The 15,821-nt window shown below is 40.5% G+C and overlaps 1 long non-coding RNA gene across 2 annotated transcripts; it reads right to left on the bottom strand.

The window, feature by feature from the left end:
- Positions 1 to 8,533: 8,533 nt before the first annotated feature.
- On the bottom strand, positions 8,534 to 15,520 carry LOC139184841 (uncharacterized). Of its 2 annotated transcripts, XR_011568353.1 has the most exons (4): positions 15,382 to 15,520; positions 15,191 to 15,223; positions 14,631 to 14,711; positions 8,534 to 8,801 (listed from the first exon to the last, which is right to left on the bottom strand). It is a non-coding gene; the product is annotated as an uncharacterized lncRNA (long non-coding RNA). The 2 variants fall into 2 exon arrangements; XR_011568352.1 differs by having other exon boundaries at positions 15,191 to 15,520.
- Positions 15,521 to 15,821: the final 301 nt, after the last annotated feature.

The following is a 15,821-nucleotide window of genomic DNA, read 5'->3' as shown; positions in this document are numbered from 1 at the left end:
GACCCCAAAGAAAGGCAATGCCAAAGAATGCTCAAACTACCACACAATTGCACTCATCTCACACTCTAGTAAAGTAATGCTCAAAATTCCCCAAGCCAGGCTTCAGCAATACGTGAACTGTTAACTTCCTGATGTTCAAGCTGGTTTTAGAAAAGGCAGAGGAACCAGAGATCAAATGGCCAACATCTGCTGGATCATGGAAAAAGCAAGAGAGTTCCAGAAAAACATCTATTTCTGCTTTATTGACTATGCCAAAGCCTTTGACTGTGTGGCTCACAATAAACTGTGGAAAATTCTGAAGGAGATGGGAATACCAGACCACCTGACCGGCCTCTTGAGAAAGCTGTATGCAGGTCAGGAAGCAACAGTTAGAACTGGACATGGAACAACAGACTGGTTCCAAATAGGAAAAGGATTATGTCAAGGCTGTATATTGTCACACTGCTTATTTAACTTCTCTGCAGAGTACATCATGAGAAACGCCGGGCTGGAAGAAGCACAAGCTGGAATCAAGATTTCTGGGAGAAATATCAATAACCTCAGATATGCAGATGACACCACCCTTATGGCAGAAAGTGAAGAGGAACTAAAAAGCCTCTAGATGAAAGTGAAAGAGGAGAGTGAAAAAGTTGGCTTAAAGCTCAACATTCAGAAAACGAAGATCATGGCATCTGATCCCATCACTTCATGGGAAATAGATAGGCAAACAGTGGAAACAGTGTCAGACTTATTTTTCTAGGCTCCAAAATCACTGCCGATGGTGCCATGAAATTAAAAGACACTTACTCCTTGGAAGGAAAGTTATGACCAACCTAGATAGCATATTGAAAAGCAGAGACATTACCTTGCCAACAAAGGTCCATCTAGTCAAGGCTATGGTTTTTCCAGTGGTCATGTATGGATGTGAGAGTTGGACTGTGAAGAAAGCTGAGCGTCGAAGAATTAATGCTTTTGAACTGTGGTGTTGGAGGAGACTCTTGAGAGTCCCTTGGACTGCAAGGGGATCCAACCAGTCCACTCTGAAGGAGATCAGTCCTGGGTATTCATTGGAAGGACTGATTCTGAAGCTGAAACTCCAATACTTTGGCCACCTCATGTGAAGAGTTGACTTGTTGGAAAAGACCCTGATACTGGGAGGGATTGGGGGCAGGAGGAGAAGGGGATGACAGAGGATGAGGTGGCTGGATGGCGTCACCAACTCAATGAACATGAGTTTGGGTAAACTCCCTGAGTTGGTGATGAACAGGGAGGTCTGGCATGATGCAATTCATAGGGTCGCAAGGAGTTGGACACGACTGAGAGACTGAACTGAACTGAACTGAGTCTTATACAAGTCCTCACAGTTCTGATTACTATAGTTTTATAGCAAGGCATGAAATATGATGTATATTTACCTTCTTGCTTCTTTTCAAATTTATTTTGGCTATTGGTACTTTGAATCTGCACATAAATTTTGGAATCAGTTTGTCAACTTTAGGGGAAAAAAATCCTCCTTGGACTTTGACTGGGATTATACTGATTCTATGGATCAATTTGGGGAGAATTAAAATCTTTAAAAAAAAAAAAGAGTCCGAAATGCAGTACTTGGATGCAATCTGAAAAACGACAGAATGATCTCTGTTCATTTCCAAGGCGAACCATTCAATATCACAGTAATCCAAGTCTATGCCCCAACCAGTAACGCTGGGAGGGATTGAACTGAAAATCTTAATCTTAATGATGTCCACTATTCCAGCTCATAAATACAGTGTATTTTTCCATCCTTCTATTAAATGTCTGCTTTTATTTCTCTCAACAATGCTTTGTAGTTTTTAGTATAATGTGCTTAGTCACTCAGTTGTGTCCAACTCTTTGCGACCCCATGGACTGTAGCCTGCCAGGCCCCTCTGCCTGTGGGGATTCTATAGGCCAGATTACTGGAGTGGGTAACCATTCCCTTTTTCCAGGGGATCTTCCCAACCCAAGGATCAAACCCAGGTCTCCTGCACTGCAGGCAGATTCTTTACTATCTGAGCCACCGGGAAGCCCTGTTGGTACAAAGGTCTTATATTTTACTTTGGAAAATTCAGTTATTTGCATTTGTGTTTTTAATAATATTATAAATGGAATTGCCTTCTTAAATTTTATTTTAAATTATTTTCTATTAGTAGGTAGCATTGATTTTTGAATATTGAACTTGTATTCTAAGTGAACTTGCTAAGTTTGTTTTAGTTCTAGCAGTTTTGTGTTTTTTTTCCTTTTTGAGGAATCCCTTAATATTTTCTACATGTCATCTATAAATAAAAATAGATTTATGTGTTAGTTGCTCAGTCATGTCCAACTCTTTGTGACCTCATGAACTGTATAGCCCATCAGGCTCCTCTGTCCATGGAATCCTCCAGGCAATAATACTGGAGTGGGTAGCCATTCACTTCTCTAGGGGATCTTCTCAACCCAGGGATTGAACCCAGGTCTCCCACATTGCAGACAGATTCTTTACCATTTGAGCCACCAGGGAAGCCTGATTTTATCATAGGGGATTTAAAAATTATGAGTTCAATTTGTACATGAATAAGATTATTTTTACTACTGAGGATGCTATTAACCAGGCTTCCCTTGTGGCTCAGATGGTAAAGAATCTGACTGCAATGCGGGAGACCTGGGTTCTATCCCTGAGTTGGGAAGATCCCCTGGAGAAGAGAATGGCTACCCACTCCAGTATTATTGCCTGGAAAATTCCATGGACAGAGGAGCCTGGTAGGCTACAGTCCATGCAGTTGCAAAGAGTTGGACACAACTTAGCAATTGAGCATGCAGGCATACTATGTAGATTAATATTATACTCCATGATAATGCTAGTAGTATTTCACTGTATGAATTCACCAATTGATGGACATTCAATTATTTCTACCTTTATTGTTTTATGAATGATGCTGTTATAACATTCATGTAAAAGTCTCGATGTGAACATACATTTAATTTCTCACTTTAGTGCATAGGAATGGCATTGCTGAGTTGGATGATAAATGCATGTTTAAATTTGACACTGCCATACTGTCCTCCAAAGTCACTGTAACACTCGCCGTGTCCGCTGCATGAGAGTTCCAGTCGCTCTACATTTCTCGTTGGCACTTGCTATTGCCAGTCCTCTTATATTTAGCCATTTGAGTGAGCAGGTAGTAGAATCTCACTGTGGTTTTAACTTGTTTCCCTGAAATGACTAGAGATGTTGCGTATACTTCCATATGCCTATTTGCCATCTGGATATCTCATTTTGTGAAGAATTTGTTCAAATTTTTTGCCAAACTTTTCATTGTGTTTATCTGCTTGCTATGGGGTTGTAGGAATTCTATATAGATTCTGGACACAAGTCCTTTGACAGACATATGCTTTGCAAGTATTTTCTTTCAATCTACAGCTTGCCTTTTTATTTCTTTCAGTCAGTGCATCTTTCTGAGAGCATAAGTTTTTAATTTTGTTCCTGTACATTTTATCAGTGCAGTCCTTTACAATCAGTACTTTGTATGACCTATTTAATAAATCTTTGATTAACTCAATATCACAAAGATTTTCTCCTCTGCATTTATGCATTAGTTTTATTACTCTTGTACTGTGTTCTAAGATCCATTTTAATTCATTTTTGCTTATAATATGTGGCAAGGGTCAGGGTTAAAATTTTAAATCCTTAGAGTTATACAATTATTTCAACACATTTATTTAAAAGGTTATCCTTCCCATATTGAATTATCTTGGCATCTTTTTTTGAAAATCTATTGATCATGTTAGTGTCGGTCTATTTCTGAATTCTATTCATTCCATTGTCTAACTTTATATCAGTACCATATTGTCTTGAATACTGTAGCTTTATAATAAATTTTGAAATTAGGTAGTGTAAGTCCTCCAGCTTCACTCTTCATAAGTAAGGTCTGATCTCCTTAATATATAGTAGCTCTTAGAAATCAAGATTAAGAAACCAACAATCATAGAAATGAGCAAAGGGCATGAACAAAAAGTTCACAGAAAAATAAATTCAAATGTCTCCAAAAGTTATGACATATGTTATCACATTTGGAATGAGATCAAATATTAAAACTATTCTAAGATAACATTTGGATTAGACAAACCAAAAGTTTGACACACTCTCTTGGCAAAGAAGTAGAGAACCAGGCACTCTTATATTTTACTAAAGGGAGAAAAAAATTATAATTCCTTAAGGAAAGAAGACTGGAAATATCAAGATTACAAATGCATTAACTCTTTAAGTTAGGAAACCAGAAACCAGAATCCAGCTTTAGTTACACCTGTACCCAAACAAAAAAAGGGCTTCCCATTTGGCACTAGTGGTAAAGAACCCACCTGCCAATACAGGAGACAAAAGACACGTGGGTTTGATCCCTGGGTTGGGAAGATTCCCTGGAGGCGGGCATGGCAACCCACTCTAGTATTTTTGCCTGGGAAATACTATGGACAGAGGAGCCTGGTGGGCTACGATCCATAGTGTTGCAAAGAGTTGGACATGACTGAGGCAACTCAGCATGCACATGCATCCAAGGAAAAGAAAAAATGCAAAAGGATACCTCTCACAGCATTGTTTGTAATAAAAAAGACTAGAAACTATGCAAGAGAACAGCATCTGGGAGACTGGTTGGAAAGAAAACACTTATATATTGAAATATTATGCAGCTGTCAAAAAGAACGAGGAATATTTCTATATACTGCTTTGGGAAAACCTATAATTAATTAACTAATTAATTAAATTACATATAGGTTCAGGTCAGTTCAGTCGCTCAGTCGTGTCCAACTCTTTGCAACACCATGAATTGCAGCATGCCAGGACTCCCTGTCCGTCACCAACTCCTGGAGTTCACTCAGACTCACGTCCACTGAGTCCGTGATGCAATCCAGCCATCTCATCCTCCATCGTCCCCTTCTCCTCCTGACACTAATCCCTCCCAGCATCAGAGTCTTTTCCAGTGAGTCAATTCTTCCCATGAGGTGGCCAAAGTATTGGAGTTTAAGCTTTAGCATCAGTCCTTCCAATGAACACCCAGGACTGATCTCCTTCAGAATGGACTGGTTGGATCTCCTTGCAGTCCAAGGGACTCTCAAGAGTCTTCTCCAACACCACAGTTCAAAAGCATCAATTCTTTAGCACTCAGCTTTCTTCACAGTCCAACTCTCACATCCATACATGACGACTGGAAAAACCATAGCCTTGACTAGGCAGAACTTTGTTGGCAAAGTAATGTCTCTGCTTTTCAATATGCTATCTAGGTTGGTCATAACTTTCCTTCCAAGGAGTAAGCATCTTTTAATTTCATGGCTGCAGTCACCATCTGCAGTGATTTTGGAGCCCCCAAAAAATAGTCTGACACTGTTTCCACTTTTTCCTCATCTATTTCCCATGAAGTGATGGGACCAGATGCCATGATCTTTGTCTTCTGAATGTTGAGCTTTAAGCCAACTTTTTCACTCTCCTCTTTCACTTTCATCAAGAGGCTCTTGAGTTCCTCTTCACTTTCTGCCATAAGGGTGGTGTCATCTGCATATCTGAGGTTATTGGTATTTCTCCCAGCAATCTTGATTCCAGCTTGTGCTTCTTCCAGCCCGGCGTTTCTCATGATGTACTCTGCATAGAAGTTAAATAAGCAGGATGACAATACAGCCTTGACGTACTCCTTTTCCTATTTGGAACCAGTCTGTTGTTCCATGTCCAGTTCTAACTGTTACTTCCTGACCTGCATATAGCTTTCTCAAGAGGCAGGTCAGGTGGTCTGGTATTCCCATCTGTTTCACAATTTTCCACAGTTTATTGTGATCCACACAGTCAAAGGCTTTGGCATAGTCAATAAAGCAGAACAGATGTTTTTCTGAAACTCTCTTCCTTTTTCCATGATCCAGTGGATGTTGGCCATTTGATCTCTGGTTCCTCTGCCTTTTCTAAAACCAGCTTGAACATCTAGAAGTTCATGGTTCACATACTGTTGAAGCCTGGCTTGGAGAATTTTGAGCATTATTTTACTAGCATGTGAGATGAGTGCAATTGTGCGGTAGTTTGAGCATGCTTTGGCATTGCCTTTCTTTGGGGTCAGAATGAAAACTGACCTTTTCTAGTCCTGTGGCCACTGCTGAGTTTTCCAAGTTTGCTGGCATATTGAGTGCAGCACTTTCATAGCATCATCTTTCAGGATTTGAAAAAGCTCAACTGGAATTCCATCACCTCCACTAGCTTTGTTTGTAGTGATGCTTTCTAAGGCTCACTTGACTTTATATTCCAGGATGTCTGGCTCTAGGTCAGTGATCACACCATCGTGATTATCTTGGTCGTGAAGATCTTTTTTGTACAGTTCTTCTGTGTATTCCTGCCACCTCTTCTTAATATCTTCTGCTTCTGTTAAGTCCATACCATTTCTGTCCTTTATTGAGCCCATCTTTGCATGAAATGTTCCCTTGGTATCTCTAACTTTCTTGAAGAGATCTCTAGTCTTTCCCATTCTGTTGTTTTCCTCTATTTCTTTGTATTGATCGCTGAAGAAGGCTTTCTTATCTCTCCTTGCTATTCTTTGGAACTCTGCATTCAGATGCTTATATCTTTCCTTTTCTCCTTTGCTTTTCGCTTCTCTTCTTTTCACAGCTATTTGTAAGGCCTCCCCAGACAGCCATTTTGCTTTTTTGCATTTCTTTTCCATGGGGATTGTCTTGATTCCTGTCTCCTGCACAATGTCACGAAGCTCCATCCATAGTTCATCAGGCACTCTATCTGTCAGATCTAGGCCCTTAAATCTATTTCTCACTTCCACTGTATAATCATATGGAATTTGATTTAGGTCATACATGAATGGTCTAGTGGTTTTCCCTACTTTCTTCAATTTCAGTCTGAATTTGGCAATAAGGAGTTCATGATCTGAGCCACAGTCAGCTCTTGGTCTTGTTTTTGCTGACTGTATAGAGCTTCTCCATCTTTGGCTGCAAAGAATATAATCAATCTGATTTTGGTGTTGACCATCTGGTGATGTCCATGTGTAGAGTCTTCTCTTTTGTTGTTGGAAGAGAGTGTTTGCTGTGACCAGTGCGTTCTCTTGGCAAAACTCTGTTAGCCTTTGCCCTGCTTCATTCCATATTCCAAGGCCAAATTTGCCTGTTACTCCAGGAGTTTCTTGACTTCCTACTTTTGCATTCCAGTCCCCTATAATGAAAAAGACATCTTTTTTGGGTGTTAGTTCTAAAACGTCTTGTAGGTCTTCATAGAACCGTTTGACTTCAGCTTCTTCAGTGTTACTGGTTGGGGCATAGGCTTGGATTACTGTGATATTGAATGGTTTGCCTTGGAAATGAACAGAGATCATTCTGTGGTTTTTGAGATTGCACCTAAGTACTGCATTTTGGACTCTTTTATTGACCATGATGGCTACTCCATTTCTTCTAAGGGATTCCTGCCCTCAGTAGTAGATATAATGGTCATCTGGGTTAAATTCACCCATTCCAGTCCATTTTAGTTCGCTGATTCCTAGAATGTCGACGTTCACTCTTGCCATCTCCTGTTTGACCACTTCCAATTTGCCTTGATTCATGGACCTGACATTCCAGGTTCCTATGCAATATTCCTCTTTACAGCATCGGACCTTGCTTCTATCACCAGTCACATCCACATCTGGGTATTGTTTTTGCTTTGGCTCCATCCCTTCATTCTTTCTGGAGTTATTTCTCCACTGATCTCCAGTAGCATATTGGGCACCTACCGACCTGTGGAGTTCCTCTTTCAAGTATCCTATCATTTTGCCTTTTCATACTGTTCATGGGGTTCTCAAGGCAAGAATACTGAAGTGGTTTGCCATTTCCTTCTCCAGTGGACCACATTCTGTCAGACCTCTCCACCATGACCCGCCCATCTTGGGTGGCCCCAGGGGCATGGCTGAGTTTCATTGAGTAATACATATAGGTATTAAATATAAATATTTTGGTATATATACCTATATATATAATTTAATTAATTAGTTAATTTTTGGCTGTGCTGGGTCTTCATTGCTACACATGTACTTTCTCTAGTTGCCATGCATGGAATTCTCACTGTGGTGGCTCCTCTTGTTGCAGAGCATAGGTTCTAGGTGTGCAGGCTTCAGTCTTTTTGGCTTGAGGAATTAGTTGCCCTATGGCATGTAGGATCTTCTCTGACCAAGGATCCAACCTGTGTCCCCTTCACTGGCATGTGGATTCTTAATGACTGGACAACCAAGGAGGTCCTCTACAGTATATTTTTAAATGAAAAAAAAAAAAAAAAAAAAACACAGCAAAATGTAGCAGAATAAGCTCGATCTTTCGTATCAAAAATAGAAGTATGAGAATATTTACTCGTATATGCATAAAAATATAAAGCTAAACAGAATAAAAGGCAAGCAGAAATTCAGTGATGGCTTATAGTGAGGGGGGAGAAAGTGGTGGATGGGGACAGAAAAAAGTGACACTACTCAGTGCACCTTTGTATAGTTCTGATTTTTGAACCATGTTCAAATAAAGTTTCTTGAAAAGAAAATAAACTCAAGAAGACACAGGGAAATATTATAAGAATGCTGTAATATCATAACATACTCAAGCTTCTGCCTTGCTAGATGTGGTTTGGTGGGGTGGTAGCATGTGGGGAAATCTCGCCTACCAGAAAGGCAGGGCAGGGCCTAGGGAGCTGGGTGTTCACAGGGGTGGTGTCCAGGCACCAAGCCATTCTGAACAGTTGGAGTGTTAGCCCAGTTTATCTTGGCCCCACGCATGGTCTGATTCCACTCATTGTCTTGGCTCTCTTCAGTGGTAACTCTGGTCATGGAATTGTCCTGGGAAAAGAAGTAATAGGTTATACAGACCAGCTTCCTCTCCCTGTAACCTGGCTCTATGAAGGTCCCGGGGAAACATTAGCAAGTGTTTCCATCACTTTTCTTTGAAAGGCCTTTCTATAATTACCTTCTGTCTCTCAGGAAGACGGTTCCGTTGCACCTAATCTAAATTTGGCTTTCCTAATTCCATTGTATATCTTATGAAAATAGTTTGAAAAATGCAAATAGTCATTCTCTCCACTGATGTTTCAAGGAGGCAAAGATTCTGAACTGATTCTTCTAACCAGAGCTTAAGTTGGATATGGATGCATGCTCTCAACCATCTCTCTTGGTAAACTCAGAGATACAGGGCAGAGGGGATGCCCTTGCTGCTTGCTCAAGCAGACTGATCTTTCTGGGCATTCAAACTCGATAGTCACTGCTTCTGGAGTCTCCCTTCAGCTTTGACCCCAGCATCACCTTTTAATAGGCCATACCTTCTATTATTCATAACAGTTTCCGACTGCATTGGAGTTGACAAAATGTACAACTATCCCAGGATGAGGAATGAATGCACTTGGGGCCAGATAAAAGTGCCATCTGCCTGGACTCACACCATACAGCAAAGAAAGGACAGTCATAGCTCATCCCTTCCTCTTTATGTACCAGTGATTTGAAGGGAACTATCAGTAATACAAATATGTCCCCTGTGCAAATCTGAAGGCAATTGGTTTAGGTGATGTGAGTATGACCAACACAAAAACCAGGAGTATTATTTTTATGGCTATTCTCTCAGTTCAGTTCAGTTCAGTTCAGTTCAGTTGCACAGTCATGTCTGACTCTTTGTGACCCCATGGACTGCAAAACACCAGGCTTCCCTGTCCACCACTAACTCCCAGAGCTTGCTCAAACTCATGTCCATTGAGTTGGTGATGCCATCCAAACATCTTATCCTCTGTCGTCCCCTTCTCCTCCCACCTTCAATGTTTCCCAGCATTAGGGTCTTTCCCAATGAGTCAGTTCTTCGCATCAGGTGGCCAAAGTACTGGAGTTTCAGCTTTAGCGTCATTCCTTCCAAAAAATCCCAGGGCTGATCTCCTTCAGAATGGACTGGTTGGATCTCCTTGCAGTCCAAGGGACTCTCAAGAGTCTTCTCCAACACCACAGTTCAAAAGCATCAATTCTTTGGTGCTCAGTTTTCTTACAGTCCAACTCTCACATCCATACATGACCACTGGAAAAATCAGAGCTTTGACTAGATGGACATTTGTTGGCAAAGTAATGTCCATGCTTTTTAATATGCTGTCCAGGTTGTTCATAGCTTTTCTTCCAAGGAGTAAGAGTCTTTTAATTTCATAGCTGCAGTCTTCATCTGCAGTGATTTAGGAGCCCAAAAAAATAGAGTCTGCCACTGTTTCCATTGTTTCCTCATCTATTTGTCATGAAGTGATGGGACCAGATGCCATGATCTTCGTTTTCTGAATGCTGAGTTTTAAGCCAACTTTTTCACTCTCCTCTTTCACTTTCATCAAGAGGCTTTTTTAGTTCTTCTTCACTTTCTGCCATAGGGGTGGTGTCATCTGCATATCTGAGGTTATTGAAATTTCTCCCAGCAATCGTGATTCCAGCTTGTGCTTCTTCCAGCCCAGCGTTTCTCATGATGTACTCTGCAGAGAAGTTAAATAAGCAGGGTGACAATATACAGCCTTGACGTACTCCTTTTCCTATTTGGAACCAATCTGTTGTTTCTTGTCCAGTTTTAACTGTCCTTTCTTCACCTGCATACAGATTTCTCAGGAGGCAGGTCAGGTGGCCTGATATTCCGATCTCTTGAATAATTTTCCACAGTTTTTTGTGATCCATGCAGTCAAAGGCTTTGGCATAGTCCATAAAGCAGAAGTAGATGTTTTTCTGGAACTCTTTTGCTTTTTTGATGATCCAGTGAATGTTAACAATTTGGTCTCTGGTTCCTCTGGCTTTTCTAAATCCAGCTTGAACATCTGGAAGTTCACAATTCACATATTGTTGAAGCCTGGCTTGGAGAATTTTGAGCATTACTTTGCTATCGTGTGAAATGAGTGCAATTGTGCAGTAGTTTGAACATTCTTTGGCATTGCCCTTCTTTAGGATTGGAATGAAAACTGACCTTTTCCAGTCCTGTGGCCACTGCTGAGTTTTCCAAATTTGCTGGCATATTGAGTGCGGCACTTTAACAACATCTTTTAAGATTTGAAATAGCTCAACTTGAATTCTATCACCTCCACTAGCTTTGTTTGTAGTGACCACTTGACTTCATATTCCATAATGTCTAGCTCTAGATGAGTGATCACACCATCGTGGTTATCAGAAGCAGAAGATATTAAGAAGTGGCAAGAATACACAGAAGAACTATACAAAAAGATCTTCATGACCTTCCTTCAGGACAAGTGAAAAGAGGAATAGAAGCTCTTCCCTAAACAATTGTGTAAGAGACCAAGAGCATAAAGAAGGAAGGGCAATGAAAATACATGTGTAACTCAGGTGTATAAGGTCTCTCTGCCACCCAGTTTACACAACCTATAGTTCCTTGCTATTTAAAATGTGGTCTACAGACCAGCAGCATTGGCATCACTAGGGAGCTTGTTAGAAATGCAGAGTCTCAGGCCCTCCCTCATTCCCTCTGGATGGGAATCTGCATTTTAACAAGATCTCCAGGTGGTTCAAATGCACATTAAAACTTCAGAAGTGCTCTCCTGACCTGCAGATGTAAGTAGAATGGTATCTCCCTCTCACTTGAGCTCTTGCTTTCAGCTACTCTTCCCCTGTACTTAGACACCTCCCAGGCTTGGAGTCGGAATGAACCCAACAGGTTCATTCAGAAAGGTGCATGTTCTGTATGGGACCCATTGAAGTGATGGGATGGGATATACCTCCCTTTCCTTGCCATCCTGTCCACTTGCTTGGCCCAGAGCAGAAAGATTAGATGTTTTAATAAAGCAAACATCTATATTTTTAAAATCAAGGGCAATGTTAGAAGCATTCCTAAACTAGGAGAGGGAAGGTTGAAACTCTCACCTTCTTAAACCACATCCCTCTCAAGATCCCTCCTCTATAATTCCATCCATCTCCCAGGACATTGCGGTAGAGGGTTCCCCTCACTTATTCTTCACACTATCCTCCTTATCCCCTTGCAATGGGTCAGGTCTGTGACATTCTTTCTAAAGTGGTGGATTTCAGCTCACCTGTGAGTGATGTGCGTAACTCCAGGTCCCCATGTTGGTAGTGGAGATGAGGCTTCCTGATCCAGTTTGTGGCTCCACTTCCACACCAGAGTGAGATGCAAACAGATGGGTCCTCTAACTAGGGGACTTGTTGAAATAGCCCATCATAGTGTGACAAATAAGAGCACAGTGTGGAGCCAGATTCCCTGTGTTCTAATCCTGGCTCTACTTAGAACAGCACCTGGTAACATTGAATAAGTATCTGCTATCATTATGTGGTGGAGAAGGAAATGGCAATGCACTCCAGTATTCTTGCCTAGAGAATTCCATGGACAGAGGAGCCTGGTGGGCTGCTGTCCATGGGGTCACACAGAGTTGGACACAACTGAAGCGACTTAGCATGCATGCATGCATTGGAGAAGGAAATGGCAGCTCACTCCAGTATTCTTGCCTGGAAAATCCCAGGGACAGAGGAGCCTGGTGGGCTGCCGTCTATGGGGTCGCACAGAGTCGGACAGGACTGATGCAACTTAGCAGCAGCAGCATCATTATGTGGGTGCAAATAATTTCTGAAATTATTCAGAATACTTTTATCTTGTGAATGTAAAGAGCAGTTTGTCCTGATTAGTTTAGAGCCTGATATAGATTAACAGGAAGGAAAAGTGACATTTTTGCCAAGACTACTTGTGCTGGGCAAAAAGAGAAGTCAAGATTTCTTGGTATTTCTTCCTTGGCCTCAATCTCCTGACTTCACACATAGGTTTATTGCATCTGAACATCTTGAATTGCTCAGAAAAAATGACACTGCATTCCCAGTGTTCCAGTTGTCCATTATTTCACTTGACTTTCACATTACTCTTTTCTTTTTGCAAATATTTGTTATATGGGGCATTGTTGTTAATTTCCTTCTTTAGCATGATGGTGGATTGGAGGAGTTGACATGCAATTATTTCCATATAATTGTGTAACTACAATAAATAGAATTAAGGACTCAAATGAGCTAAATACAAATAGGTAGAGAATTTTAGCATTGACATTTCTCTTTTTAGCAATATGCTAATTGTATTAAGGTCTTCTTTGTTCAGAGGTACTCAGAATAGTCGCCAATAAATTTGGATCATTGAGAGCAATAATCCTTGAGCGACTAGATGTTCTGTGTAGTGAGTCAGCCCTGTGGTAGCGTCCTGCACTGTGTATCTGTTATTGTGGCTCTAGGAATCATTGCCAAGCTGGTTAATTTGGTCCAGATATTAATTAGATGGGAATTCTATTTTGAAAAATGCCGAAGCTTACAAAAAAGAGAAATGTCTTTACGATCATATCAGGTGGGATTTCTGTGTAGGTTTAGAACATCTATAGATTTTCTATGAAATTTACAAAGTTATTTTTATTTTTTTAAGTGGTAGAGTAATGAAGAGCTAAAGGAGTTTTTATATAATTATGAAAATTCTGATTAGAAGAAACTTAAAAGATAACTTACTGAAACATTTCATAAAATGTTGGCACCCTTGATGGAGCTTATTCTGTGATAAAGCTGAGAAATATATAGCCTCAGGAGGCAAATGAACTGGGGCTTAAATACCAGCCAGTACTTTCTGGTTAATGTTTGACTTCAGCCAAGTTGATTAATTTCTATTAGACTCAGCTTCCTCATCCACAAAATATGGCACATAAAACCTACCCTAGAGGTATTGATAAGGATTAAATGACATAATATATATAAAACACCTAGCAATATGCTGATGTTTGTCATGATAAATGCCATAGAAAGCATCCAACCATAGTAAGTACCCAATAAAATTCATAAAAGCAAAACCCTACCAAACTCTTAGTTCAATGAGATTTCTTCTTGTCTACCTACTTTGAAGAGTTGCTGTTAGGGATAGATTTATAATATTTAAAGCACCTATCACATGGTGGATGCTCGATAGATTATAGGAATTATTAGTATTTCTTGATGAACATTCTACATCTTTCCCTGATTCATCAAATATTATTACTGTGTGCCAGTGCTCTAAGGAAACCCAATGAGTAACACACTGGTGTTTTCTGTCCAAGTGTGGAGGCAATTGATTTGAAGTGCTTTGAGTGGGACAGGCAGAGAGAGGCCAGGAGTTCAAGACACGAAACAGGTAGATGATGGTGGCATTGACTGAGAGCGGGCAGAACAAGGACAACAATTAGACTTCGGGATAAAGGTATGAGGAGGAATTAAGAGTTGTATTCTTTACATATTGAGATGCTCATGAAACATTCAAGTGAAAGGTCACAGAGATGGTTGAATAGATGAGATTACAGATGATATTTGGCTGGAGAAAATAATGGGTTATCACACGTTCATGGTATTCAGAACAATGGAACTCAATGAAGAGCTGAAAAAAGTTGTGTAGAAAGACTGCCGCAAACTGAAATTTGAGGAGCTCCAACATTTAGAACTTCATGAAGAAGGGGAGATCAATAATACCCCAGGAAGTCAATGTCATTGTTGGATGGCTTAAATGTTTAAGATGTTTCATTTTGAGCCTGCCCTTTGGAATTTCAAAATATTGGCCTTTTAAGAACAACATAGAGCAGGTCTTTCCTTTCAAGTACATGAGGAAGGCTCCCTGCATGTCTACTGGACTTTTCTCCTTTAGCCTAAAATACTCACATGTCCCGGAATGTGACTCAGAAGCAGACATCACCCAAACCCTACTCTTCCAGCTTGACCAGCCAGCCACCTGCAGGACTCCTAAGCAAATACAGAGTGAGATGGAATAAAAGGAAAACAGATGAATTACTTTCAAAATCCACTGCTGTGGTCTTAATGAATCATGACTGGCTATAACTAACAGAGCAGTTGTATAAAGCATGGAAATAATCTTAAAAAAAACAAGCCTAAGAGGGCAAACTCTAAAGTCGGTTGTGCTTCCAGCAGCTTTAAAAATATGGAGTGAGAAGGCATGCTCTGGCGATAGAAAAACAACTACAAATCAGCTGGACTTCTGCTGGAATTAAGATGAACGGTTCACATTTCTTCCTTGAGTTCATGACACCAGCTAACTCATACATCTCTGCCTGGTCCTTGTTTTGCTTCCCATTTCAGAACTCCAATTTACTGCATTTGTGTGAAATTATATTTGGACATACATTAATTGACATCACCCCAAGCTCTGACCTCCACTCTTCATTTTGCAAACAATATTTATCTACTATTTCTTTGGTACTTACCCCAGGTTGTGGTCTTGCTGTATTTTGATATATCTAGAGAAAGCCATATGCAAAACCAGGTATTATTAGTAAAAACTCCAGCCATTAGGCAAAAATAAGATTTTCTTCTAGTGCTCTGTGTAGAACTGGAGATTTATCTGCATTGGATTTTTCAGACACCTCTGCATTTTGAACAGTGCTGTGCTACCTACTAGGGGCTTCCCTGGTGGCTCAGATGGTAAATTCTTGACCAAGAAGCAGTGACTAGCCAAGTCAGACCATTTAACATGGCAGGACCATGAAGTGTGATCTCCATCTACATACTAAGTATCTGATCAGGTAGCTGGTTGAAGTGGTTCTACTCATGATACCATGACTCAGAGCTGAATTTACTCTGCTTTGTGATGCTAACAATCACCCAACAATAGAACCATAACCTGGGGATGCCTTAACCTGGGAAGAGTTGTGGCTCTTCCCACCACTTTTCTAACGTTTGCTCCCTCATTGGCAACTCTTCTCAAGGACATCTTCTACCTCCTTCTGTTCTAAGCAGTAACTTTTCAAATAATAATTATTATTCTGATAATGTCATTGTTGTTTAGTCACTAAGTTGTGTCCAACTCTTTTGCCTGGACTGCAGCCTTCCAGGCTC

This window comes from Bos indicus, chromosome 9 (genome assembly GCF_029378745.1).
Source record: "Bos indicus isolate NIAB-ARS_2022 breed Sahiwal x Tharparkar chromosome 9, NIAB-ARS_B.indTharparkar_mat_pri_1.0, whole genome shotgun sequence".
NCBI classification, from domain to species: Eukaryota; Metazoa; Chordata; class Mammalia; order Artiodactyla; family Bovidae; genus Bos; species Bos indicus.
The sequence above is the reverse complement of the archived record's forward strand: the minus strand, read 5'-3'. Positions and strand labels throughout refer to the sequence as shown.